The sequence below is a fragment of the Muntiacus reevesi genome, chromosome X (genome assembly GCF_963930625.1).
Source record: "Muntiacus reevesi chromosome X, mMunRee1.1, whole genome shotgun sequence".
In the NCBI taxonomy this organism is placed as follows: domain Eukaryota; kingdom Metazoa; phylum Chordata; class Mammalia; order Artiodactyla; family Cervidae; genus Muntiacus; species Muntiacus reevesi.
The window spans coordinates 102,431,476-102,459,056 of record NC_089271.1 but is presented as its reverse complement, the minus strand read 5'-3'; the positions used below and the strand labels follow the sequence as shown (position 1 = coordinate 102,459,056).

General features: G+C 41.2%; 1 long non-coding RNA gene across 4 annotated transcripts; it reads left to right on the top strand.

The window, feature by feature from the left end:
* LOC136154147 (uncharacterized) lies at nucleotides 1-27,581 on the top strand. Of its 4 annotated transcripts, none has more exons than XR_010660479.1 (3): nucleotides 1-123; nucleotides 15,153-15,299; nucleotides 27,242-27,581. It is a non-coding gene; the product is annotated as an uncharacterized lncRNA (long non-coding RNA). The 4 variants fall into 4 exon arrangements; XR_010660478.1 differs by having other exon boundaries at nucleotides 27,170-27,581; XR_010660480.1 differs by lacking the exon at nucleotides 27,242-27,581 and adding an exon at nucleotides 20,488-21,219.

Genomic DNA, 27,581 nt, shown 5'->3' with positions numbered 1-27,581 from the left:
CGGCGGGAGGTTTGACTGCGGCTGCCGGCTTGGTGCTCTCAGAACTCCATCCCCCGCCGGCCCCCGCGACCTAGGCCTTTGCCTGTTCCTGTCCAGGGGACTTAAAAGCCTCGCTGTGGCAAGGTGAGAAGATTGGGGAAGGGGTGTACTCCTTCCCGCCAAACGCTCTGAGTTTCTGGGCTTGGCCTGCTCAGGTAGAGCACGTTCCGGGTTTTGCAAACTCACCTCCGGGGAAGGAGCGGAGGGAAGAGGGGAGAAGCGGCCTGAACGACTGAGCTTGCATCGGAGCGGGCTGTCACTCGGGGAAGTTCTTTGGGGAAACGCGTCGGAACGGTGGCTTCTTGCGGGAGCGGTGAGGCCAAAGCTGGGGCCCGTGGAGTCCTGTCCGGAGGGGCGGCGCGTGCTCCTGCAGCCTTCGGGTGCGAGCAAAGTAGGGGACTCAGTCCGTGGCTGGGAGAACTCGAGGGACTGTGGGGGTCGTGTCTGCCGAAGCCTTAAGGAAAAGGCAAAGTTACAGTGGGTGAAGACCCAGGTGAGAAGAGGGAGGTGGATAATTGGGAGAATTATAGTAGTGGGAGTAGCAGACAGCTAGAGAGGGGAAGTAGTGGGGGGGGGGGGGAACCCCTTTGATTCCTCGAGCTCGGACCGCAGATGGCGTTGGCAAGGGGTGGGGAGTGAGGGTCAGAACTGTAAGTCCTTGTCACTCTTCTCCCGGACCCCCACCCCCGGCTCGATTGTGAGAGCTAGTGCCCTGATAGTAGGTGGCTTGACATCTTCCTGTCTTAAAATAGCAGAGCTAGAAGGGGTCTTTGAGAGTTGCTATCAAGTGCGTTGAGACTTTCCAGATGAGGAAAGTCAGGCCCACCGAGATGAAGAAATTGAGTCGCTCACCACCAGACAACCAGTTATTGACTGAAACCTAATTTTCGTGACTCTCAAGCCTTGCCTTAACCTATTGCTGCGATCAGTATATTAGCAAACTCTAACCTGTTCCCCCTTCTTTTACCTTTTTACTGCTGTCATATGCAAGGTAACCAGGCAACCCCTGAAGGGAAAGGCTTTAAACTTTTCAATGCGTGGGTGCAAAGACGCTTCAATCCTTTCAGATTCTTTGCGACCCTATGGGGCTGTAACCCGCCAGGCTCCTCTCTCCATGGGATTCTGCAGACAAGAATGCTGGAGTGGGTTGTCATGCCCTTATCCAGGGACTCTTCCTGAACCAGGGGTCGAACCAGCGTCTCTTCCCTCTCTTGCACTGTCGGGTGCATTCCTTACCACAAGGGCCACCTGGGAAGCCCTTAAATTTTCCAGTAGGTTAAAGAAATTGTTTTTACTTGAACAAAAATCTCCTTTCTTCACAAACATCTACAAACTTCATGTGAAGATGACAGATAAGTAGCAAACTAAAATATCACCTATAGATTCTTTGACTGGAAGAAAATAAAGTTCAGCTTTCCCACGGTGTGCCCACTAGAGCTCTGAGAACCTTTAGCCTTAGATTTCTTCTCTCAATCTTAAATGCTGCATATCTCAGTTACATACGTAAAAGTAGTTGCTGTTTATTGTGATTTTCATAATACCCTGAATAGTTACAATAAAAGATAAACAGCATAGGAGGATGGGAATGCATGAATTACAAATTAAAATAATGATTTATAGTATTATTTTTTTTAAAGGAGATATGACCATAAAATTAAAAAAAATTATCATTAATAGGTTAAAAACCCCTACCAGGCAAGCATTTTATAATACACTTAAATTTAAGTCCTTTACCAGTATACCAGTATTCTTTCTTTTTTCCTCCCTAGACGTAACTTTAGAGCATTTATAGTAGTGTTCCCCAGTGTGGGAGGATAGGTTTTCTGGTGCTACTGCATTGTTTTAACTGGTAATTTCTTTATTAAACCACATTCTCTCCCAGCACTGTCAAATTTACACCTCTTGAAGGATTTGTTGATCCAACTGTCACATCGGAATTTAAATATTATAGCTCCTGTTGGTTGACCATTAAGCAATTCATAAGGAAGAGGTTTGGATAAGTCCATTTCTGGACTTTATAGAAGTTATAGACTTACAATACATAGAAGAACGTACATATACATAACAAAACTGCTTTCACCAGGCTGGCTTTTTAATGGTATGATTCCATTAGCTTTTTTAAAAAATATTTACTTATTTGGCTGCATCAGGTCTTAATTGCAGCATGTGGGATGCTCTAGTTGTGGCATGTGGAATCTAATTCCATGACCAGGTGTCGAACCCAGGCCCCTTGCATTGGGAACACAGATTCTTAGCCACTGGACGAATGGGAAAGTCCCCCATTTTCTTTTATATTGGTGTATTGGATAGGTGAGTAAACTATGACCAAGCTTGGCCCACTGCCAAATGTATGTACTTTTTATGTAGTTTTACTGGAACACAGCCATGCTTACTCATTTATATATTTTCTTTTGTGCTACAAGGCAAAGTTGAGTAGTTGCACAGACCGTATGGCTGGCAAAGCCTAAAATATTTACTATCTGGCCATTTATAGGAAAAAAAATATCAACCTCCAGCCTGGTAAACTAAATATAAATGTAGTATCTAAAACTCTGCCATGTGCAGAAGTATTAGTTACTAGTAATTCTCACTCATAAATGCATATATGGTGGGTTCATTATCCATTTCTTTGGGGAAAAGCCAGTGCCTGTTAGCGCAGATTGTTGCTAGCATCTTGGCGTATGTATTGAGTTGGCCAAAAACGTCATTTGGTTGTTTTCTGTAAGATGCTGTAGTAGTGCTTTGTTGACTTTAACTTCATTTGAAGCAGTTCTGTTAGATTGTATTGTAACAGCTGTCATATCAGTGAGCATTAAAAAAATCATCAAAATTGATGAATTTTTGTGTAGCTATTTTAATATTGAAGAGGGAAGGAAAAAAGCAACATTTTTGGCATTTTATGCTTTCTTATTTCCTGAAAGGTAAAAAGGCAACTGAAACACAAGAATAGACTTGTGCAGTGTATGGAGAAGGTGGCATGACTAATGAAACGTGACAAAATGGTTTGTGGTTTGTGCTGGAGATTTCTTACATTCTTTTCTTTCTTTCTTTCTTTATGGCTATGCTAGGTCTTTGTTGCTGTGTGGGCTTTTCTCTAGTTGCGGAGAGGAGGGGCTACTGTCTAGTTGCAATGCATGGGCTTCTCATTGCAGTGGCTTCTCTTGTTGTGGAGCACAGGCTCTAGGGTGCACGGGCTTCAGTAGTTCTGGCACATGGGCTCAGTGGTTGTGCCCCCCAGCCTTTAGAGCACAATCTTGGTAATTGTGGCACATGGACTTAGTTGCCCAGTGGCACGGGGACTCTTCCCAGAGCAGGGGTCAAACCTGTGTCCCTGCATTGGCAGGTGGCCTCTGTAATCATTGAGCCATCAAGGAAGTACAGTACTGGAGATTACTTGCTGGGTGATGTTCCATGTTAAGGTAGACCAGTTGAAGTTGAGAGTGATCAAATCGAGACACTAATGAGAACAGTCAACTTTATATCATAAGGGAAATAGCCAACATGCTCAGAAAATCCAAATCCAGCATTGAAAATCATTTGCACCCGCTTGGTTGTATTAATTGCTTTGATGTTTGGGTTCCCTGTAAGTTAAGCAAAAAAACCTTGACCATATTTCTGCATTCAATTCTCTATTTAATGAAAATTCCATTTTTAAAACAAATTGTGATGGGCAATAAAAATTGGATACCTACCATACAGTAATGTGGAATGAAAGAGATCATGGGGCAAGTGAAATGGACTACCACCAACCACACCAAAGGTTGATCTCCATTCAGAGAACGTGATGTCGTGTATATGGTGGGATTGGAAGGGACGTGTCTACTATGAGCTCCTTCTGGAAAACAGAACTATTAATTCCAACAAGTGCTGCTCCCCACTTGACCAACTGAAAGCAGCACTCAAAGAAAAGAATCTGGTATTAGACAACAGAAAACACATAGTCTTCCATCAGGATAACACAAGACTGCATATTTCTCTGATGACCAGACAAAACCTGTTACAGCTTGGCTGGGAAAGTCTGATTCATTCGCTGTATTCACCAGACACTGCATCTTCAGATTTCCATTTATTTCAGTCCTTCCAAAATTCTCTTAATGGAAAATTTCAATTCCCTGGAAGATTGTACGAAGCACCTGAAACAGTTTCTTACTCAAAAAGATAAAAATCTTTGGGACGACGGAATTATAAAATTGCCCGAAAAATGTCAGAAGGTAGTGAAACAAAATGGTGAATGTTATTCAGTCACTAAGTTGTGTCCTACTGTTTGCAACCCCCTGGACCCCTGGACAGCAGCATGCCAGGCATCCCTGTTCTTCACTATTTCCCAGAGTCTCCTCAAGCTCATATCCATCGAGTCTATGATGCCATCCAACCATCTCATCCTCTGCTGCCCCTTCTCCTGCCTTCAGACTTTCCCAGCAACAGGGTCTTTTCTGTGATGAGTCAGCTCTTTGCATCAGGTGGCCAGAGTATTGGCACTTCAGCTTCAGCATCAGTCCTTTCAGTGAATGTTCAGGGTTGATTTCCTTTAGGATTGACTGGTTTGATCGCCTTCTTGTCCCAGGGACTCTCAAGAGTGTTCTCCAGCACCACAGTTGAAAGCATCAGTTCTTTGGTGCTCAGCCTTATCTATGATCCAACTCTCACATCTGTACCTGACTATTGTAAAAACCATAGCTTTGACTATGTGGACCTTTGATGGCCAAATGATGTCCCTGCCTTTTTTTTTTTTTTTTTTTTTCTTTAGATTTTTGAAGACTTTTAATTAGCACACTGTGTACATAATACAGGCTTGGGAAAAAAAGAGAAAGCATTCTAAAATTCCTCATATATTTAAATATATTTTCTGTTTTTAGGAATGGTATTTGAATATTAAAGAAGTGGTTCAGTTCAGTTGAGTTCAGTCAGTCGTGTCCGACTCTGCGACCCCATGAATCACAGCACGCTAGGCCTCCCTGTCCATCACCAACTCCGAGTCTACCCAAACCATGTCCATCGAGTTGGTGATGCCATCCAGCCATCTCATCCTCTGTCATCCCCTTCTCCTCCTGGCCCCAATCCCTCCCAGCATCAGGGTCTTTTCCAATAAGTCAACTCTTCGCATGAGGTGGCCAAAGTACTGGAGTTTCAAGAAGTGGTACACATAGTTAAAATTTTAGAGGAAGATGAATACATAATCCTATTTTGTATGTATTTGCATATTTTCTGAAAAAATATAAACAGACCGTAGAAGGTCTGACAATGTAAAGCAAAAGCCACACAGTGTTCCTTGCCCAACCTACTCATGACTACATGTCCCAGTATCTTTCTAACCAACTTGCACCATTCTTTGAGGTCCTCAAGATGCTTATCTGGCTCCCTGCTCCATACTCTCTTCTAGTTGCTTTAGAACCTTTGCAAGCTGTTGCTCATGCATTTCTAAAACATGTAGTTTTTTTTTTTTAATGTAAATTTCTGTCTCTCGGGTTAGATTACATTTTTTGGCTAATTGATGCTTGAGTCTAAGTTCTATCCAGAAGAAACAAATGAATTTGTGAAATTTCCCTATGTAAGTCTCCACAATTCAGATGACACAGATTTTGTCTTCTCCACTCTAAATTTTGTTCCATGACTCTTTTCCATGCTAGTTTGTTGCTGAGCAGTACATTATTCATTTATCTATCTTACATTAGGCAGCACAGACTAATCTAAATATCTGTTTGAAAGACATTTTAATAGTCCTATTTCATTTTTTAAAAGAAGTAAGATTGACATGGAAGTGTGTGAACTTTCCTTTCTCACTCATGCAATGATAGTGTGCAGGAGGAGGTGGAAGGTGCTGTGATGATCAGAATAAGTATTTGTTGTTCAGTTGCCCAGTTGTGTCCGGCTCTTTGCAACTCTGTGGACTGCAGCATGCCAGATCTCCCTGTCCCTCACCATCTCCCAAAGATTTGCCCAAGTTCACATCCGCTGCATCAGGGGATACCATCTAGCCATCTCATCCTTTGATGTCCCCCTTCTCCTGCCCTCAGCAGGGGATGTCCCTGCTTTTTAATATGCTGTCTAGGTTTGTCATAGCTTTCCTTCCAAGCAACAAGCGCCTTAATTTTGTGGCTGCAGTCACAGTCCACAGTGATTTTGCAGCCCAAGGAAGTAATACCTGCTATTGCATCCACTTTTTCTCCATCTACTTGCCATGAAGTGATGAAACCAGATACCATGATCTTCGTTTTTTGAATGTTGAGTTTTCAGCTGGCTTTTTCACTTCCTTTTCACCCTCCTCAAGAGACTCTTCAGTTCCTCTTCACTTTCTGTCATTAGAGTAGTTTCATCTGCATATTGGTGAATATGTTGCAATTGGTGAATATGTTGTTCAATAAAGTTCTTGGTAAAAATGATGAAAAATGTGTCTTCTGTTTTTGCTTTAGAACCGCAGGAACTTTTTGGCCAACCCAGTACTATAAATTAGCTTTCTCAAAGAATTGTGAAAGGAAGTTTCTGAACCTGGAGTGGAAAGGACTGACACTCTTTGAAATATGGTGATGCTCGCAGTTAATACCTTTTATTTATTTTTTCCCATTTATTTTTTTCATTAGTTGGAGGCTAATTACTTTACAATGTTGTACTGGTTTTTGTCATACATTGACATGAATCAGCCATGGATTTACATGTATTCCCTATCTCGATCCCCCCTCCCACTTCCCTCTCTACCCGATCCCTCTGGGTCTTCCCGGTGTACCAGGCCCGAGCACTTGTCTCATGCATCCAACCTGGGCTGGTGATCTCTTTCACCCTAGATAATGTGCATGTTTCGATGCTGTTCTCTTGAAACATCCCACCCTCGCCTTCTCCCACAGAGTCCAAAATTCTGTTCTGTACATCTGTGTCTCTTTTTCTGTTTTGCATATAGGGTTATCGTTAGCATCTTTCTAAATTCCATATATATGTGTTAGTATACTGCATTGGTCTTTATCTTTCTGGCTTACTTCTCTCTGTATAATGGGCTCCAGTCTCATCCATCTCATTGGAACTGATTGAAATGAATACCTTTTAAAAGACGTTACAGGAGCTTCCTTTTGATGTTCTCTATGTTCTTTTCGTGGAGATAATGTTTCAGCATAGGTATTAGCAAGCCAGTTATTAATAAGCTGTTTTTGTCTTGAGGCCTCATACTAAAACCAATCTTAAATGATTAGGGGCTCATTATTAAATGACTTATATTTGATGTTAATCTTGCATCTGGGACTTTGTTTTAAAAGTCAGAGGACTGAATGAAATAGAAGTGAGTATGTCTGTTTATGTCATTTTGTGTATTTAGTCTCCTGTATTAGTGTTAGTCTATGACAAAAATAATGCTTTGGAATATTTAACAGTTTACTCAACCATTGAGAGCACTATCCTGTAATATTAGCTATGAAACTCCAGTTCACCTCTCAGCCTAATGCATCAGATTTTATGATATCTTATAGTTCTCATCAAGACTTTCAAAAAAGATATTAAATTTCCTTTGAGACAGCTTTCTGGGTGAATTTAAAGTTGAGGCAACTGAAAATTATCCATTTTCTTACAATTCTTCATATTTATTTGAATATTATTAAATCTCTGAAAGGCACTGGGAACTTTGGATTTGAACTTTGAACTCATTCATGATTTATTTTAAATCATTAAAATATCAGTTTTCTACTTGTTTGGAATCAAAGGCTAATTTGACAATGCAAATTTCATGTTTGCTCAGGAAAAAAAAAATAGATGTTTGTGATTAAACTGGAACTTTTATGTCAATTCCTGAATATCCTTCATATTTTCCTCAACCCTGATTACTACTTTTTATTAAGGCTGACTGAAATTTAAGAACCTTTTTAGATTTTCCTCTTTTCTGGTTTCCTAACATTCAATAATCAGTGAAAGTATCATCTCTGGGAGTTCAAAGAATCCTGTTTGTAAATTCAGCCACATCCTGGTGTAGTTTAGGAACCAATACAGTGGAGAGCATTGGTTAGCAAAGTAAGTGAGAACCATGTAAGTGTAAGCATGTATTTCCACCATTGTTTAAGCAGGTAACTTTTTTCCCTACTCTGACTTGGTTATTGACTTTTCATCTGTTTCACTGCTACTAGAAGGATTATTGCTGTCTAAGGTAATAACTAGGGCTTCCCTGGTGACTCAGACGGTAAATATTCTGCCTGCAATGCAGGAGACTCAGGTTGGATCCTGGATTGGGATGATCCCCTGGAGAAGAAAATGGCTACCTACTCTAGTATTCTTGCCTGGAGAATTCCATGGGCAGAGGAACCTGGTGCGCTCTAATACATGGGGTCACAAAGAGTCAGATATGTCCATGGGGTCACAAAGAGTCAGATATAGTAAGGAAATGCCTAGGGTTTCCCTGGTAGCTCAGATAGTAAAGAATCTGCCTTCAACATAAGAGACCCAGGTTCGATACCTGGATTGGGATGATCCCGTGGAGAAGAGAATGGCCACCCACTTCAGTATTCTTGCCTGGAGAATTCCATGGACAGAGGAGCCTGCTGTGCTATAGTTCACGGGGTCACAAAGAGTCAGATATGATTGAGTGACTGCCACCTACTTACTTACTAAGGAAATATCTAGAGTTTCCCAGGTGTCTCAGTGGTTAAGAATCCGCCTGCCAGTGCAGGAGACCCAGGTTCAGCCCCTTGGCCGGGAAGATCCCTTGGAGAAGGAAATGGCAAACCACTCCAATATTCTTGCCTGGGAAATCCCATGAACAGAGGAGCCTAATGGACTACTGTCCACTGGGTAACAAAGAAGTCAGATCCAACTTAGCAAATAAACAACAAAGTGTTCCGTTGTACATATACCACAACTTCTTTATCCATTCATTCATCTGTTGATGGACACTTAGGTTGCTTCCATGTCTTGACAGTTTTAAGTAATGCTGCTCTAACCATTGAGGTACCTGTATCTTTTTGAATTAAGGTTTTCATTTTTTTTTTTTCCGGATATATACCCAGAAGAGGAGTTGATGAGTCATATGGTAGTTCTATTTTTAGTTTTTCTGAGAAATATTCATACTGTTTTCCACAGTGGTTACACCAATTTACATTCCCAGCAACAGTGCATAAGGGTTCCCTTATATCGGCGTGCTCACCAAGACTTGTTATTTCTTACCTTTTTGATGATAACCATTCTAATGGGTGTGAGGTGATATCTAATTGTGGTTTTGAATTTCCCTGATGATTAATGATATTGAGCATCTTTTCCTGTGCTTGTTGGCCATCTGTATGTCTTCTTTATAAAATGTCTATTCAGGTCTTCTGCCCATTTTTAAAATGGGTTGTTTGATTTTTTCGTTGAGTTGTATGAGCTGTTTATATATTTTGAGTTTTGACCCCTTATCAGTCATACCATTAGCAAATATTTTCTCCCATTTAGTACGCTGTCTGTTTTGTCACTGGTTCCTTCGTGTTATGCAAGAACTTTTAAGTCTGATTAGGTCATATTTATTTTTGCTTTTATTTCCTTTGCTTTAGCATTTGTTGTTCAGTTGCTCAGCCATGTCCAACTCTCTGTGACGCCACGGACTGCAGCATGCCAGGCTTCCCTGTCCTTCACCATCTCCCGGAGTTTGCTCAAACTCATGTCCATTGATTCAGTGATGCCATCCAGCTGTCTTGTTCTCTGTCATCTCCTTCTCCTTGCTTTAGCATACAGATAAAAAAAATACTGCTGTGATTTATGTTAGCATGTTCTGCTTATGTTTTCCTCTAGGAGTTTTTATGGTTTCCAGTCTTATATTAGGTCTTTAGTCCATGTTGAGTTTATTTTTGTATTTGGTGTGAGAAAATGTTCTAATTTCATTCTTTTACATGTAGTTGTCCAGTTTTCTGAGCACCACTTGTTGAAAAAAACTCTTTTCTCCATTGTGTATTCCTGCCTCCTTTGTCATAGATTCATTGACTGTGAGTGCATAAGTCTGTTTCTGTGCTTTCTATCCTCTTTAATTGATCTGTTTGTCTGTGTTTGTGCCTATGTCATAGTTGTGATTTTTATTATTATTTGTTTTTGTAGCTTTGTCGTATAGTCTGAAGCCAAAGAACATTATTCTTTTAACTCTGTTCTCTTTCTCAAGATTATTTTAGCTATTCAGGGTCTTTTGTATTTCCATACAAATTTTAACATTATTTTTCTATAGTTCTTTGAGAAAGGCCCTTGGTATTTTAATAGTGATTGCATTGAATCTGTAGATTACCTTGGGTAGTATGATCATTTTAGCAGTATTAATTACAACCCACGAACATGGTATATCTTTTCATCTATTTGTGCATTTTCAATCCCTTTTATCAGTGTCTTGTAGTTTTCCAAGTACAGGTCTTTTGCCTACTTAGATAAGTTCATTTCTAGATTTTTTATTCCTTTTTGATGCAATGGTACATGGACTTATTTTCTTAATTTCTCTTTTGAGTAATTCATTATTAGAGTGTGGAATTAACAACAGGTTTCTGTATATTAATTTTGTATACTGCAACTTTACTGAATTCATCAGTGACATCTGGTGGTTTTCTGGTGGCAGTGTAGGATTTTCTGTGTATAATGGAGGTTCCATTATAGGTTATTATCCTTTTTCCCTTAGCTACCTTTAACATTTTTTCTTTGTGATTCACTTCTGGCAGTTTTTTGTTGTTATTTTTTATGGCTTTATTGGGTTTTCATTGCTGCATGGGCTTTCTCTAGCTGCAACAAGCATGAACTGCTCTCTAGTTGTAGTACAAGGGCTTCTCATCACTGTTGCATGCATGCCTGGGCACGTGGGCTTCAGTAGTTGTGGCTCCCAGAATTTAGAGCACAGTCTCAATAGTTGTGGTGCATGGGCTCAGTAGCTCTTTGGCATGTAGGATCTTCCTGGATCAGGGATGGAACCCATGTCTCGTGCACTGGCAGATGGATCATTTACCACTGAGTCACCAGGGAAACCCCTTTTGACAGTTTTAATATGATGTGTCTTAGAGAAGTTCTTTTTGCATTGAGGTAACTAGGTGTTCTCCTAGCTTCATAGACTTGTATATCCAGTTCGTACCACAGGCTTGGGAAATTCTCAGCTATTATTTCTTTAAATAAACTCTGTCCCCTTCTCTCTTTTCTGGGAAACCCAATGTCCTAATGTTGTCCTTCCTAAAAGAGTCAGTCAGCTCTTGTAGAATTTTCTGATTTAAAAAAATATCTTATTTTCTTCCTCTCCTACTGGAATTCTTTCTCGATTTCTATCTTCAAGCTTGCCAATTCTGTCTTTTATCCAGTCTGCTCTACTTCCGTTGCTTTGTAGTTCATTCTTCGTTTCATTTATTGAATTCTTCAGCTCTAGAATTTTCAGTTAGTTCTATTTTACAGTTTAAATCTCTTTGTTAAAGTATTACTTCTGCTCATTAATTTTATTCCTGAGCTCATTGAATCTGCCTTTTTGTGTTTTCTTGTACTTTGTGGAGCTTCTTCATGACAAATATTTTGAATCTGTTTCAATTAGGTCACAATATTTCATTACTTTACATTTAGTTTTTGGAGAATTGTCATTTTGTAGTGCAGTGTTCGGAGAAGGCAATGGCAACCCACTCCAGTACTCTTGCCTGGAAAATCCCAAGGACGGAGGAGCCTGGGAGGCTGCAGTCCATGGGGTCGTGAAGAGTCGGACACGACTGAGTGAATTCACTTTCACTTTTTACTTTCATGCATTGGAGATGGAAATGGCAACCCACTCCAGTGTTCTTGCCTGGAGAATCCCAGGGACGGGGGAGCCTGGTGGGCTGCCATCTATGGGGTCACACAGAGTCGGACACGACTGAAGCGACTTAGGAACAGCAGCAGCGCAGTGTTACTATGGTTCACGGTGCCTAATGAACTGTTTCTCCACAGACAAATTTCAAGTGGCAAACACCTTTTGGCTTGATTATAACAGATTCAATAGATTAGAAGTTAGAGGCCTTTCTTCTCTTTTCCAGTAAGTGGTGCACAATCTTTTGATTTCTCTTACCTGAACTACCTGTAGTTATATTTGAATCTTCACTCTCCATCCTCCATCACCTCCGTTGGCAGTGTTACCCTGGGCACTCATTATTGCTTCTTGTGCCTCCAGGGTTGCTGGTGCCTTGCCTTCTGCTCTAGCCAGGATGGTGGTCCCTTACTTCATATCCAGGATCTCCTGAATTACAGGCTCTGACATTGCAGGGGGAGGGAGAAGAGAGCGGCACCTATGCTGGATGAAGTGTTGTAAGGTTCTCTGTCTTGGCCTCTGTGTTCATGGCAGCTTCTGAGGCAGGAGTCGTGTGCCCACCTCCCCTGCTGCTATCCAGTCTTTTGGAGCTGCAGTCTCAGCTGCTAAGCTGGAGGGCTAGGACTACAGGCACCACCATCACTCTTCCCTTGGTCTCTCCCTCCCTCAGTTTCCCCCTCTTCTAAATATTCTATCTAGTCTGCTCACTCTTAGATGTACAGATGTGTGGAATTCTCCAGCATCCTAGTGTGTTGGGTGGAGGCACTTTTGTTATGTTATAGATGTTTTACTGGTTGTCCTTTGAAAGGAACAGATAAAGGTAGCTTTTATTCTACCATGTTGCCAGCACCCTCTCTTCAACTTTCAAATACATCCATTGAGTTTTAAATTTTGGCTATTATGTTTAGTTTCATTATTTTTTTCTTTGTTGTTATTTATCTGGGCCTAAGTGTTCACTCTAGTCCTTTTCAAGCATGCTGTTAATTTTTGAAAATATCCACTTTTCCTTTATTTGTTTAAAGGTAGGAAGCATAATTGTTTTATAATTTTATTCTGATAATAAGAATGTGGTTGAAGCCTTAGTGAAGCTGTTTCTTCTGGTTCTCACTAATAGCATTTTGTTTCTTTATATGTTGGTTTATATTTGACAGTGTACTGTTCATTGTTCTTGAAGAATTTTTTGCAAGCCTTTTGTGAGGCCTAGGATCAGTGTTTTCTGGATTCTCAAGGAAAAGATTTACATTTGCTTCAGCCAATTAACTATAAGCTCTACCAAGCAAGTAACCTGAAATTATGTTCATAGCTTTAAGTGTTCTTTGATCACCTTGCAAATCCATGAGGTTCAGTTTGTAGTGTATAAGATTTCCCTCTACACAGACACACACACAGAAACATACAAACACGCACACAGGCTGTGGTCAGTGTCAAGAAAACTTGTTTGCAATTCTCTTGTGAGGGAGTGAGGCACTTTTTAGTTCAGTTCAGTCGCTCAGTTGTGTCCGACTCTTTCTGACACCATGGCCTTCAGCACACCAGGCCTCCCTGTCCATCACCAACTCCTGGAGTTTACCCAAACCCATGTGCATTGAACTAGTGATGCCATCCAACCATCTCATCCTCTGTCCTCCCCTTCTCCTGCCTTCAAACTTTCCCAGCATCAGGGTCTTTTCAAATGAGTCAGCTCTTCGCATCCGATGGCCAAAATATTGAAGTTTCAGCTTCAATGAGTCCTTCCAATGAACAGCCAGGACTGGTCTCCTTTAGGATGGACTGGTTGAATCTCCTTGTAGTCCAAGTGACTCACAAGAGTCTTCTCCAACATCAGAATTCAAAAGCATCAGTTCTTCGGCACTCAGCTTTCTTTATAGTCCAACTCTCACATTCATACATGACCACTGGAAAAACCATAGCCTTGACTAGACGGACCTTTGTTGGCAAAGTAATGTCTCTGCTTTTTAATATGCTATCTAGGTTGGTCATAACTTTCCTTCCAAGGAGTAAGCATCTTTTAATTTCATGACTGCAGTCACCATCTGCAGTGATTTTGGAGCCCAAGAAAATAAAGTGAGCCTCCGTTTCCACTGTTTCCCCATTTATTTGCCGTGAAGTGATGGGACCAAGATGCCATGATCTTAGTTTTCTGAATGTTGAGCTTTAAGCCAACATTTTCGCTCTTCTCTTTCACTTTCATAAAACGGCTCTTCAGTTCTTCTTCACTTTCTGCCATAAGGGTGGTGTCATCTGCGTATCTGAGGATTTTGCTATTTCTCCCGGCGTCTTGATTTCACCTTGTGCTTCATCCAGCCCAGCGTTTCTCATGATGTACTCTGAATAGAGGTTAAATAAGAAAGGTGACATTATATAGGCTTGATGTATTCCTTTTACTATTTGGAAGCAGTCTGTTGTTCCATGTCCAGTTCTAACTGTTGCTTCCTGACCTGCATACAGATTTCTCAGGAGACAGGTCAGGTGGTCTGGTATTCCTATCTCTTGAAGACTTTTCCACAGTTTATTGTGCTCCACACAGTCAAAGGCTTTGGTGTAGTCAATAAAGCAGAAATAGATGTTTTTTCTGGAATTCTCTTGCTTTTTTGATGATCCAGTGAATGTTGGCAATTTGATCTCTGGTTCCTCTGCTTTTTCAAAAACCAGCTTGAACATCTGGAAGTTCACGGTTCACATATTGTTGAAGCCTGACTTGGACAATTTTGAGCATTACTTTGCTAGCGTGTGAGTTGAGTGCAGTTGTTTAGTAGTTTGAGCATTCTTTGGCATTGCCTTTCTTTGGAATTTCTTCCTGTTAACTCCTAATCTGATGGTGAAGCGCTCTGTAGTCACAGCTGTATTGAAAATAGGGATGGGGGTGATATCTTATACTCATTCCTTACTTTGGATGAATTTTGGTGTTTGTCTTTTATTTCCCTGCGATTCCACAAGATGTTGAAAACCCCAGCACAGTTTCTCCTGGCACAGCAAATACCTTCAGAACGGAACCAACTTGTTCGAGCTACTTACTTTCTAGGTTCCTTAAATTCACTTACAAATGGTCTGCTTTTCCTTACTATTTAAAAAAATTTTTTTTTAATATTTTCCCCAGTATTTTCAGTTGTTTTCGTCAGGAAAATGAGCCCAAATAGCCTAATCTGTTTTATTACTGGAAATGGATTGCCTTGCTTCTTTTTTTATTAAGCTGGAAAATAAGTAGTAACTTCTTTTCAACTTAGCAAATTTCTGATGATATAAGTATTTTAGACATATATCTCATTAAGATATCTTCAGCAAATTCCTGTGTTTTTTATTTCTTGTACATGCAAATGTATTACCTATCAGTAGTAAAATAATTCTTATATTAAACTTTATATTATTTCTCTTTTCTGATTTATTACAGGACTGATTTCTTTAGTGCTTAGAGTCTGAGAAAAATGGCAAATATGGATAGTGATCCTAGGCATCTTCTCATCCCTGAGGGAGATCATGAAATAAATCCTGGACCTATGAATATCCAGTTTGATTCATCAGATATAAGATCTAAAAGGTAAGTGTTTAAAATAAAACATTTGTTTCAAAATTAAGACTTTTATTTATTAAACTAGAACTCATTATAACCAAATATATAGAGATTTTAGAATAAAATATCTAATTTCTTAAAGGATCTGTATGTTTGTATATAAAAGAGAATATACATGAATGCATTTTCTCACTTATATTTGCCTTTTTAGACTAAACTCCGTTATCTCTGTCAGGCATGGCTGAGGTAACTTTTATGAAGTAATGTGCATGTAACTCATTTAACAAATACATATTGATTGTCTGATCTGTGCAACGTATTACATGAAGTCAGGCTTCCCCAGTGGCTCAGTGTTAAAGAATCTACCTGGCAATGTAGGAGATGTAGGTTCGATCCCTGGGCTGGGAAGATCTCCTGGAGGAGGAAATGGCAACCCACTCAAGTATTCTTGCCTGGAGAATTCCATGGACAGAGGATCCTGACCTGCTACATTCCATGGGGAGGAAAGAGTCGAACACGACTGAGCAACTTCACTTCACTTCTCGCAGCTGTACATGATGACTGGGAAAACCATAGCTTTGACTAGAAGGACCTCTGTCAGTAAACTGATATCTCTTCTTTTTACTATGCTGTCTAGATTTGTCACAGTTTTCTTTCAAGGAGCAAGCGTCTTTTAATTTCATGGCTGCAGTCACAGTCCACAGTGATTTTGGAGTCCAAGAAAACAAAGTCTGTCACTGTTTATGTTGTTTGCCCATCTATTTGCCATGAAGTGATGGGACTGGATGCCATGATCTTAGTATTTTGAATGCTGAGTTTTAGGTCAGCTTGTTCACTCTCCTCTTGCACCTTCATCAAGTGGCTCTTTACTTTCTCCTGGCTTTCTGCCCATGGAGTGGTGTCATTTCCATGCTGTGCTGTGCTTAGTCACTCAGTCATCTCTGACTCTTTGCGACCCTATGGATTGCAGCCTGCCAGGCTCCTCTGGCCTTGGGGATTCTCCAGGCAAGAATACCAGAGTGGGTCTCCATGCCTTCCTCCAGGGGAACTTCCCAACCCAGGAATCGAGCCCATGTCTGCCTCATTGCAGGCGGAATCTTTACAGTCCGAGCCACCATGGAAGCCTGTCATTTGCATATCTGAGGTTATTGATATTTCTCCCAGCAATCTTGATTCCAGCGTGAGTTTCATCCAGCCCAGCACTTTGTGTGATGTACTCTGCATATGTTAAACAAGCAGGGTGACAATATACAGCCTTGATGTACCCCTTTCCCAATTTGGAACCAGTTCATTGTTCCACATCTGGTTTTAACTGTTGCTTTTTGATCTGCATAAAAGTTTCTCAAGAGGCAAGTTTGCTGGTCTGGTATTGTCATCTCTTTCAGAATTTTCCACAGTTCGTTGTGATCCACACAGTCAAAGGCTTTAGTGTAGTCAATGAAACAGAAGTAGATGTTTTTTGGGAACTCTCTTGCTTTTTCTAGGCCCCAACGGAGGTAGGCAATTTGATCTCTGGTTCCTCTGCTTTTCTAAATCCAGCTTGTACATGGGGAAGTTCTCAGTTCACATACTGTTGAAGCTGAGGTTGGAGAACTTTGGGCACAATCTTGCTAGCATATGAAATGAGTGCAATTGTGTGGCAGTTTGAATATTCTTTAGCATTGCCCTTCTATGGGAGTGGAATGAAAACTGACCTTTTCCAGTCTGGTGGCCACTGCTGAGTTTTCCCAATTTGCTGGCATATTGAGTGCAACACTTTCACGGCACCATCTTTTAGGATTTGAAATAGTTCTGCTGGAATTCCATCACCTCCACTAGCTTTGTTCATAGTAAAGCTTCCTAAGGCCCACTTAACCTCACACCCCAGAATGTCTGACTCTAGGTGAGTGAGCACACCATCGTGGTTATCTGGTGTATAAAGACCTTTTTTGTACAGTTCTTTTGTGTATTCTTGCCACCTCTTTTAATCTCTTCTGCTTCTGTTAGGTCCATACCTTTTCTGTTCTTTATTGTGCCCATCTTTGCATGAATTGTTCCCTTGGTATCTCTAATTTTCTTGAAGAGATCTCTAGTCTTTCCCATTCTGTTGTTTTCCTCTATTTCTTTGCACTGTTCCCTTAAGAAAGTCTTCTTATTTCTCCTTGCTCTTCTTTGGAATTCTGCATTCAGATGGGTATATCTTTCCTTTTCTCCTTTGCCCTTCTCTTCTCTTCTTTGCTCAGCTATTTGTGAGGACTCCTCAGACACCTGTTTGCCTTCTTGCATTTAATTCTCTTGGGGATGGTTTTGGTCACTGTCTTCTGTACAGGGTTACAAATCTGTGATGGTAGTTCTTCAGGCAATCTGCCTATCAGATCTAATCCCTTGAGTCTATTTCTCACTTGCACTGTATAATCATTAGGGATTTGATTTGGGTCACACTTGAATGGTCTAGTGGTTTTCCCTACTTTCTTCAACTCAAGTCTGAATTTTGCAATAAGAAGTTCATGATCTCAGCCACAGTCAGCTCCTGGTCTTGTTTTTGCTGACTATATAGCGTTTCTCCATCTTCAGCTGGAAAGAATATAATCAATCTTTTTTTGGTATTGACCATCTGGTGATGTCCATGTGCAGAGTCATGTCTTGTGTTGTTGGAAGAGGGTGTTTGCTATGACCCATGCATTCTGGCAAAACTCAGTTAAAGTTTGCCTTGCTTCCTTTTAGACTCCAAGGCCAAACTTGCTTGTTACTCCATGTATCACTTGGCTTCCTACATTTGCATTTCAATTCCCTATGATGGAAAGGACATCTTTTTTTGTGTGTTAGTTCTAGGCTTCCCTGTTGACTCAGAGGGTAAAGCGTCTGCCTACAGTGCAGGAGACCCGGGTTCAATCCCTGGGTTGGAAAGATCTCCTGGAGAAGGAAATGGCAACCCACTGCAGTTTTCTTGCCTGGAAAATCCCATGGATGGAAGAGCCTGGTAGGCTACAGTCCATGGGGTCGCAAAGAGTCAGACAAGACTGAGCGACTTCACTTTCACTTTTAATTTTTCTAGAAGGTCTTCGAGGTCTCCATAGAACTGTTCAGCTTTGGCTTCTTTGGCATCAGTGGCTGGGGCACAGACTTGGATTACTGTGATAGCAAATGGTTTGCCTTGGAAATGAACCAAGATCATTAAGTCACTTTTGAGATTGCACCCAAGTACTGCATTTCAGACTCTAATGGCACCTATAAAGGCTACTCCACTTCTTCTAAGAGATACTTGCCCACTTTAATAGATATCATGGTCATCTGAACTAAGTTTGCCCATTGCCATCCACTTTAATTCACTGATACATAAAATGTTGATGTTCACTTTAGACATCTCCTGTTTGACCACTTCCAATTTACCTTGATTCATGGACCTAACATTCCAGATTCCTATACAATAGTATTCCTATACAATGATATTACAGCATCAAACTTTACTTTCACCACCAGACACAGCCACACTGCCTGGTGTTTCTGCTTTGGCTCAGCCTCTTCATTCTTTCTGGAGCTATTTCTCCACTCTTTTCCAGAAGCATATTGGGCACCTACCAACCTGGGGAGTTCGTCTTTTAGTGTCATACATTTTTACCTTTTCATACTGTTCATGGTGTTCTCAGGGCATGAATGCTGAAGTGATTTTCCATGCCCTTATCCAGTAGACCACATTTATCAGAACTCTCCACCATGACTCATTCATCTTGGGTGACACTACATGGCATGGCTCATAGTTTCATTAAGTCACACAAAACTGTGATCCATGTGATCAATTAGCTTAGTTTTGCGCGATTGTGGTTTTCATTCTCTCTGCCCTCTGATGACTGAGGATAAGAGGCATGTGCAAACTTCCTGGTGGATGGGCCTGTCCATGGGGAAAACTGGGTCTTGCTCTGGTGGGCAAGGACATGCTCAGTAAATCTTTAATCCAATTTTCTGCTGATGAGTGGGGCTGTGTTCCTACCCTGTATTTTGACCTGGGACCAAACTATGATTGGCATAATGGCAACCTCCTTCAAGAGGATTTGTGCCAGCATGCTATGCTTCCCAGGACTGCTGCTGTAAGTGGCCCTAACCCCACAGCATGTCGTTGTTGACCCAGGCTTCCACTGGATACTCCCGAACACTCACAGGCATGTCTGGCTCAGTCTCTTGTGGGACCACTGCTCCTTTCTCCTGGGTCCTGGTGCACAAAGGTTTTGTTTCTGCCCTCTGAGAGTCTCTGTTTTCCCAGTTCTGTGGAAGTTCTGTAATGACATCTCACCGATGTTCAAAGTCAGTTTCCCTGGAGATTCTCAATCCCTTTTGTCAGATTCCCAAGTTGGGAAGTCTATTGTGGGGCTTAGAGCTTTCTCAGGAGTGCCAGAACTTCTTCGGTGTAATTGCTCTCCAGTTTGTGGATCGCCCGCCTGGCAGCCCTATAGCGGGGTTAATGGCGACCTCCTCCAAGAGGACTTCTGGCACAAACAAAATAAAGCAGCTATGGAAGTACCTAGGTGATGCTATGGTGTGATTTCAGACAAGTCCTTGTATTGTTAAGAACGTGAGTTTTCTGAGCTGTGCCAGACTCAAAATGCCATCAGCCATCTAGCAGCAATCACATTTTTAAAGGTCTTTTGTTGTAAATGTTATATGTTTAGACAAAGAAATTTCTCTGGACCATATGTTGGGAAAAAAAATGAGTTTTTCTCTATCCCTTTCCTGAGAACAAAGAAGATAAAGAGAACAGTGAGCAGGCCTGAACATTCCTAGTTTCTTTTTACTTTAACTGTTCTGAACTCTGCATGTCTGTAACTATTTTTTGCCCCCTAACTCTTCAGGAGCTACACTTCACACCTATTTTTCTTCGATTCTATGCTAAATATATCCTGTATCTGGTGATTACCCTTACAACACCATTCCCCTTATAGTTACATATCAGAAAGAAGGCCACTGAGTCACTGAACTGCCAGGCTCAATGGATGTGTTACTGAGCCAGTCTATGACTGACTTTGAAGCGATGCAAGAGAAAGGAATCAAGATCCTAACACCTTTGTTCCTCATCACTGACTCCTGACTGGGAGCCCTTAGATTATATCAGCCCCTAGATTCCTCATAGACAGGGGGCTCTTTTTGAGGCATGAGCCTACTTTGTTCTCTCTGCTGGCTGAGAATTATAGCCACCTTTCTACTGCCTGCCCACTCTATCTTTGTGTTTTTTGTTTAATTTCAGTGGGCAGAGAAGGCCAGGATTTTGACCCCCAACATGATGGAACTTGCCTGAACACCTGCACATGTAACCTTGGGCTCTGTGATGGCCGTGAGCTTCGTGAGGATCAGGTATCAGACAAGAGACAGTGGGAGGACAAGGACAGTGGGAGACTTCTTCACAAAATCTGGCTAAGATATGCACAATGCACCACCGTTCACCTTCAAGGCGGATTCTGAGCTGTGTGAATTCAGCTTCAGAGCAATTTTTATGGCCTTGGGGTCTCACCACCTAGGAGAGCCACTCCATCAGTTTAAGAGTCCATCTGCCAGTTTCAAAAAAGTTCCCCATTAAAATCCTACAGGAAGGCTAAGAGTGGTTGAAGAGGAAAAGTTAAAATTTTACATGACCTCCTTCTCCTTCTGCCTCTGTAACTCAGCTTGGCCCTTGCAAAGTCTTGATCACGTAGGTCACGTAGTCTCAGAAAGTGGGGACATGCACCACTAGGAAGTGGAGTTTATTTCACTCACCCTTATCCTGCAGTTTGCGATCGCCCAGTCCCTGCAAACCTGCTTAATCATGCCTGTCCAGGTCAGGCATCCCCATCACTGTTCCCAGGCACGCAAAACCCATTGGTTTAAACCAGCCTATTAACAGCTAGTGTTGCCCACTATAGTCTGTCTATGAAAACTCTGTAATCCCTTTGTTTGGGGCTCAGAGCTTGGAGTGTTAAATCCTCTGCGCCCGCTGGCATAATAAACCTGAGTTCTCCAACTCTCTGAACATGGTGCTTGGTTTCTCGAGTACTGGTTTCTGTAACATGTCTGGAGGCTCCAGTGAGATTCCAACTACGCTGGCCACTTCAGACACCAGACGGTTGGCTCGGCTGTGCTGGAGCAAAGGAACCCCAAGATAATAGAGGAGGCACGCCACCTGACGGTATTCTAGGTTCTCCTTTGGAAAGGTGTTCTGACTCTTCGGAAGGCCGAACCCCAACTGAACTCATTGGAGAGACAGACCAACTCACTAGGAATGATCACAGGATAGGATAAGGCCCTGGGGCCGGTCCCCAAGCAGGAACCTACCCCAATGGCTAGAAGAGGAGACTGATCACCTCCTTGGGCTCCCAGGAAGGGAGCATCAGATAGGGAGACCTGCGGACTTGGGAGGAAGGGAGGCATTGTGGTAGCCTCTGCATGATTGTGAGTGTGTGATTGCTGATTGAAAAGAAACTTGAAAAAAACTTTTGGAAACTACAAAACCAATTCTTTTTGCGTGTGCAATTAAGAACAGCTAGCTTGTTAAAAGACCTGCCCAGGGAAAAGCTTGAAGTTAACCCTTTCCATGTCCTTGAAATATACAGTCAGCTTTGCCTGAGACCTCAGCCTTGGGCAAATTAGAACTTCAAACAGAAGGGGAAAAAAGTGGGGGGTGGTGTCAGAGAGATATTTTAAATTTCAAATAGAAAACTATAAGATCTCACTCAGTCTGTCTGTCTGGATTTATGTATGTCTCAGTGTATGTCTTTTTTCTGATAATATTGTTGAAGTTGTAAATGAGTTCTAATTTAATTGCCCTAAAGAAAAATACGTGTATAAAAACCAAAGAATTCTAAATACAAAAAAAAAAAAAACCTAAAAAAATTTCAGATTCATGTGAACTGGGAAATATTCAGTATTAAATATCTAGTATCAATGTTTGTTTGCTAATCTAATAAGAAAGTAGGATGTATGTTTTAAATAAAGAAGATATAAAAATAAAATTACATTTTATAAAGGGAAAAGAAAGTAGGTTTGACTTGCAGGTGGCTATTACAGAAAGTGATTAAAAGGTTTGTGGAAAGTGGACCCTGTAAAAATGTTTTGTGCATGGTTAGGACTAGATTTCAAATAAATTTAATTGAGGTTTACCTAAATGAGTTTAAATTAAGCTGGTGCAAAGACTTAAATTTGGCCTTTCTCTCTGTTAAGAAGACATACTTTCTTCAGATGTTGAACTGCTTTTGATAATAGATTTAAGTTCCTTTACCTCTTAATTGATCTCTTCTATATTAACCTTTGAAATCTTTTGTTAACATTGGCTAAGTAAATAATTATTATTTCACAGTAACTTACATGATCCTGCCTGACTATGATAAACCTTTTGATATTTATCGGCAAAACTTCCTAAATAACTTGACTTCTAGCTAACTTTGGGATGCTTCAGAGGGCCCCTGAGACACCCCAAAGAATTATTAAGCTACCTGGGTTCCCTGGACATGTTAAATTACATGGGAAGTGCTGTTAAAGGGGTGAAAAATTCTTTACAGGTTATACTGTATGGCTGATATTACTAATATAGATATCCTAAAATTATGTGAAATTCATACAGATCTGATATGCCCTGATAAAATATGGTTAATTATAATTCTAGTTCTCATATTAAAGTGTTATGACCAGGTTTCTTTGTCAATTGCAATAAAATCAGATTTTAAACATGCCTTCTATTATTTTACTCTCATGCCTTTAGAAGAATACAGCTAGTTCAAGATTTTTGGAAAAGACTTTATAAGATTAAACAGATAAACACATTTTATTATTAACAGGAAGCTGGTGCCAGACTGGAATTTGGTCTTCTCTCTGTTTAGAGAACAAAGTTTTCTTAAAATGCAGCTCTCAAAAACAGACTATAAATTTCTTTGCCTTTAAGTGATTTTCATTGGTTTTTAAAATGTTTTTGTTACTTTGGTAACATAAATAAACATTATTTAAGATTATGGTACACGTAGAAAAAGCTCATTCTGCTTCAACAAAAATAACCCTTCAAGGTTAGACTTTTACTGTCTTGACATCCTTAAAACATGGTGACAGTCTGCTCTTACATCAGGAAATTAAAAATAAATAAACAACAGCTAAACATCAACGATCCAAGGCTATGGGAAATCCAAGATGGCCCCTTAGCTTTTCTCAGTTCCCTGATAGACTTCATTTTTATTTGATGGGTTAAAGCCTTACCTGCATACAGTGTTAATGCCCTCACAATGAGTTCTCCAAAAAAAAAAAAAAAAAAAGAAAGAAAAGAAACAAATCATGTTTCATTAAATATTAAGTTCTAGTTTTGTTAATTAAGGTCCATGCTACTAAGACTCACTTCTGTGAGTTCCTTGTTATATTGCTAAAAGGTTTAATTAAATTATTAAAAAAGACACTCTTAAGATTGTTTCTAAATTTTACCTCAGCAACCAGTCTTTGGATAAAGGTCAGATGCTCCAGGATGTACAACCAGGAGATTAACACTTGGCTATAATCATTTAACTGACACAGGTGACCTGGGGTATACCGGGCTATACCCAATGAAAGTTCTTGACTTAAATTCTTGCTTGTGACCTTACTAATAACTGCTAGCTATATTATTTTCTATGTAGCTTGTTTCAGAAGATTATTTCTTATGTTACCAAATGTGTCACAGAGCCTGTGATAAAATGCTAATGTGCAGTTCCATATGAGATCAATAATTGTAATAATGTAAATTTAATTATGGGAAGAAACAAGAGGGAACGTTTTCCTGTAGCAGCAGGCTAGTAAGACAGGTATGGTCCAGAGACTTTTGCTACTTACAAGGCCTAGTCTAGTGACAACACATTGAGTGGCCTGTCAATGGAATCTTTGTTAGACCTGGGAATGAGCCTTCCCAGCACTGCGGGACACGATGTCCATGAAATGCCCCCCAAACATGGTCAAATATGACTATGAAGTCCAGTATGACTATGACAATCTTAAGGGTGTCTTCTTTAAATAATTTAATTAAACCTTGTAGCAATATAACATAACAAAGAACTCTCGGAAGTGAGTCTTAGTAGCACAGAACTTAATTAACAAAACTAGAACTTAATATTTAATGAAACATGATTTTTCTGTTTTCCTTTTTTTTTGGAGAACTCATTGTGAGGGCATTAACACTGTACCCAGGTAAGGCTTTAACCCATCAAATAAAAATGACTATCAGCTGGAAGTTGGTCCTTGCCAGCTGTCTCTACAAAGATTAAATCATGACCACCACAAGATGTTGATCTTCAACACTCCCTTGAAAGGAGTTAAGGGTAGAGACAAATAACTAGGCACTCTGAGCTCTGGGAAAAACCCAGAGAAACAGGCCTTCAGATAGTCAGATGTTTTCAGGCAACCTTTTTATGAGTCCAAATTCTTGCCTCTTCTCACACCTAGAGAAAAACCAATGTCACGGACCAGTGTCTGGACCTGGTTCTCCTAGTTGTGCCTCGGTAGCTTTTCTACTTCTATTAATCTTTGGGCCACATATCTTCAACTTTCTTGTTAAGTTTGCTTCTCCAAGTAGAAATACGACAAGAATATTCCCCGACCAACGCCCCAGACAACGCTAGAAAAAGCTGCCTTAGTCTGTGGACTCACATCGCCCTCTGTAAATGCACCGCGAGGACCCAGGCTATTCTCCCTTTGAGATCTTATACGGGAGATCACCCCCAGTGATAAAAAAGCTCAAGGGATACCACCAACTAGCTGACCTGGAGGTGTAGGCCCTGGGAAATTCTTCCACCATATCGCCAAAGAAACCTGAGAAAGGATACCCATTCCACTGGGAAATTGGTTTCATCCCTATCAGCCAGGAGATAAGGTATGGGTTAAAGACTGGAAAAAGGAACCACTTCAGCCAGTTTGGACAGGCCCTCACGTGGTCATCCTGCCAACCCCTACTACTATTAAAGTTTTAGGTTTCATCCCTTGGATCCACCACACCAGAGTCAAGAAGGCAGCGGCTTCCTATAATGAGGACACCTGGAAAGCAATTCAGGACCCCAAAAACATTTTCAAGGTCTCTTTACAAAAACAATGACCCTCACCTATGAAGGATGCTGAGACTTGCTCCAGCCACACTCTGGCAGCTGGCTGGTCAACACACGACAGAAGCTTGAGGATCTGGCTATCAAAATATCAATGGATTTTCATTGTCAAGCCTGGACTCTATCCCTGATTACTATTATTTCTGTGCTCTTCACAACAGGACTAGTTTCAGTCACACCCCAGGACTGGTGTTTGGGTCTGAAGCTGCAGTTAACTGTTACCTCACTGTAATGGGAAGCCTCATTCTATTAGAAGTCTCTTACGATCGATTATCCCTACTAACTAAACTGCTCCACAGAATAACTGACGCCCCTTCATGATAGGCTCAGTTGCTAGAGCCGTGACAACCCAAAGATGGGGAGAAACCCTTTTGCTAGTCTTCAGTTACCTGTAATGTGCAGGCTGCTTTGCAGCCTTCTGGTGTCCCTTGCTGTAACAGATGGTAATGCAGCCATCAAGGCCTTTTCTTTGTGGGACAGATACTTACTTGTGTCTACCTGTCAATTAGATGGGTATCTGCACCTTAGCTTGCCTCACTCCCCAGATGAATATTGTCCCTAACAACCAGACTCTCACCATACCTCTGGCAGCACATACAAGGTCAAAAAGAGTCATCCAGTTTATACCCCTACTAGCTGGTCTGGGAATCATGGCTGGGATAGGTATGGGGATAGGAAGAATTGCTTCACCAACCATCTTCTACCATACACTATCCAAAGACTTCACAGATGACATTGAGAGAGTGGCCAAAACTTTAGTTACCTTACCTGACCAGCTAGAAGCCCTGGCTGGGGTGGTTTTGCAAAATAGGAGAGGTCTAGACCTACAGGCAGCAGAAAAGGAAGGACTCTGCCTCTTCTTGAATGAAGAATGCTACTTTTATATAAACCAGTCAGAAATAGTCAGGAACATGGCCCAACAGCTAAGGGAACAAATCATAAAAGGAGAGAAAACCTAGCTAATTCCTGGGGTAACTGGAGCAATATCTGGAGTTGGCCATCATGGCTTCTCCCTTTAACAGGTCCTCACTTCATGCTCTTTGCAGCACTCTTGTTTGGCCCTTGTATTCTCAATGCTGTTACCCAGTTCATAACCTCTCGGATTGAATCCACAAAGTTACAAATGGTAATGGTTCAATACAGCCCCATAAAAGATGGGGAGCTCTGAGTGTCCTACCAAAAACATGGGGTGATGCTTTCTATAATGAGGGATAGAAGCATCAAAAAGGGGGAATGAAGAGGAAAAGTTAAATTTTTACAGCACCTCCTTCTCCTTCTGCCTCTGTAACTCAGCTTGCCCCTTGCAAAGTCTAGATCACATAGGTCACATAGCGTCAGAAAGTGAAGACTTGCAATGCTAGGAACTGGAGTTTATCTCACTCACCCTTGTCCTGCTCTTTGCAATCACCCAGCCCCTGCAAACCTGCTTAATCATACCTGTCCAGGTCAGGAATCCCCCTCCCCATCTTGACCACTGTTCCCACACATGAGAAACCCCTTAGTTTAAACAAGCCTGTTAACAGGTAATGTTGCCCACTACAGTCTGTCTATAAAAACTGCAATCCCTTTGTTTGAGGCTCAGAGGTTGGAGTGTTAAGTCCTCTGGGCCCACTGGTGTAATAAACCTGTCTTCTCCAACTCTCCAAGTGTCATGCTTGGTTTCCCGAGTACTGGTTTCTGCAACATTGTAACTAAATGTCTTCAGCTATAAACCTTAGACTGAGAAGACTGTGTGCCAACCCGAATTCACTCATGTCTCATTTGGAACCTTTCCAGTGTATTTACACTCAGGCAGAAAAACCATGCGTCTACTTGATCCTGATCAAAGTGCACTTTGTCTTTTGGACCCAGGAGATTCATCTCTAAATGAAGAGGAACTTCTAATGTATATGTGCTATTTCAAATTTTCTTCTCACCCATAAGACATCGTCGAGAGATCTGGTTGCTGCCAGCACCCAGCCTCATCACGATCACCTCCCACAGAAGGAACCCAGCTTCACAAAGCCCCAAACCACCCTGTCTCAGGAACCGACACTTGAGGGCTCCTCCTGTAACCCCACTGCCCCGCCACGTGTTGCCTTGTTCTGTGGGACCAGGGGACGTCTCTCCACCTTCCTCATGTGACTGCAGCTCATCACTCCAGGTGTGGGGGTACCCTGCTTTTCCCACTGCTAACACGGCCTGTCACAGAAATCAGGGCCTGTGAAGTTCTGTGGAATAAATGAACCAGGGAGCAGGGCCTTATTTAGTCAGATTAGTTTTC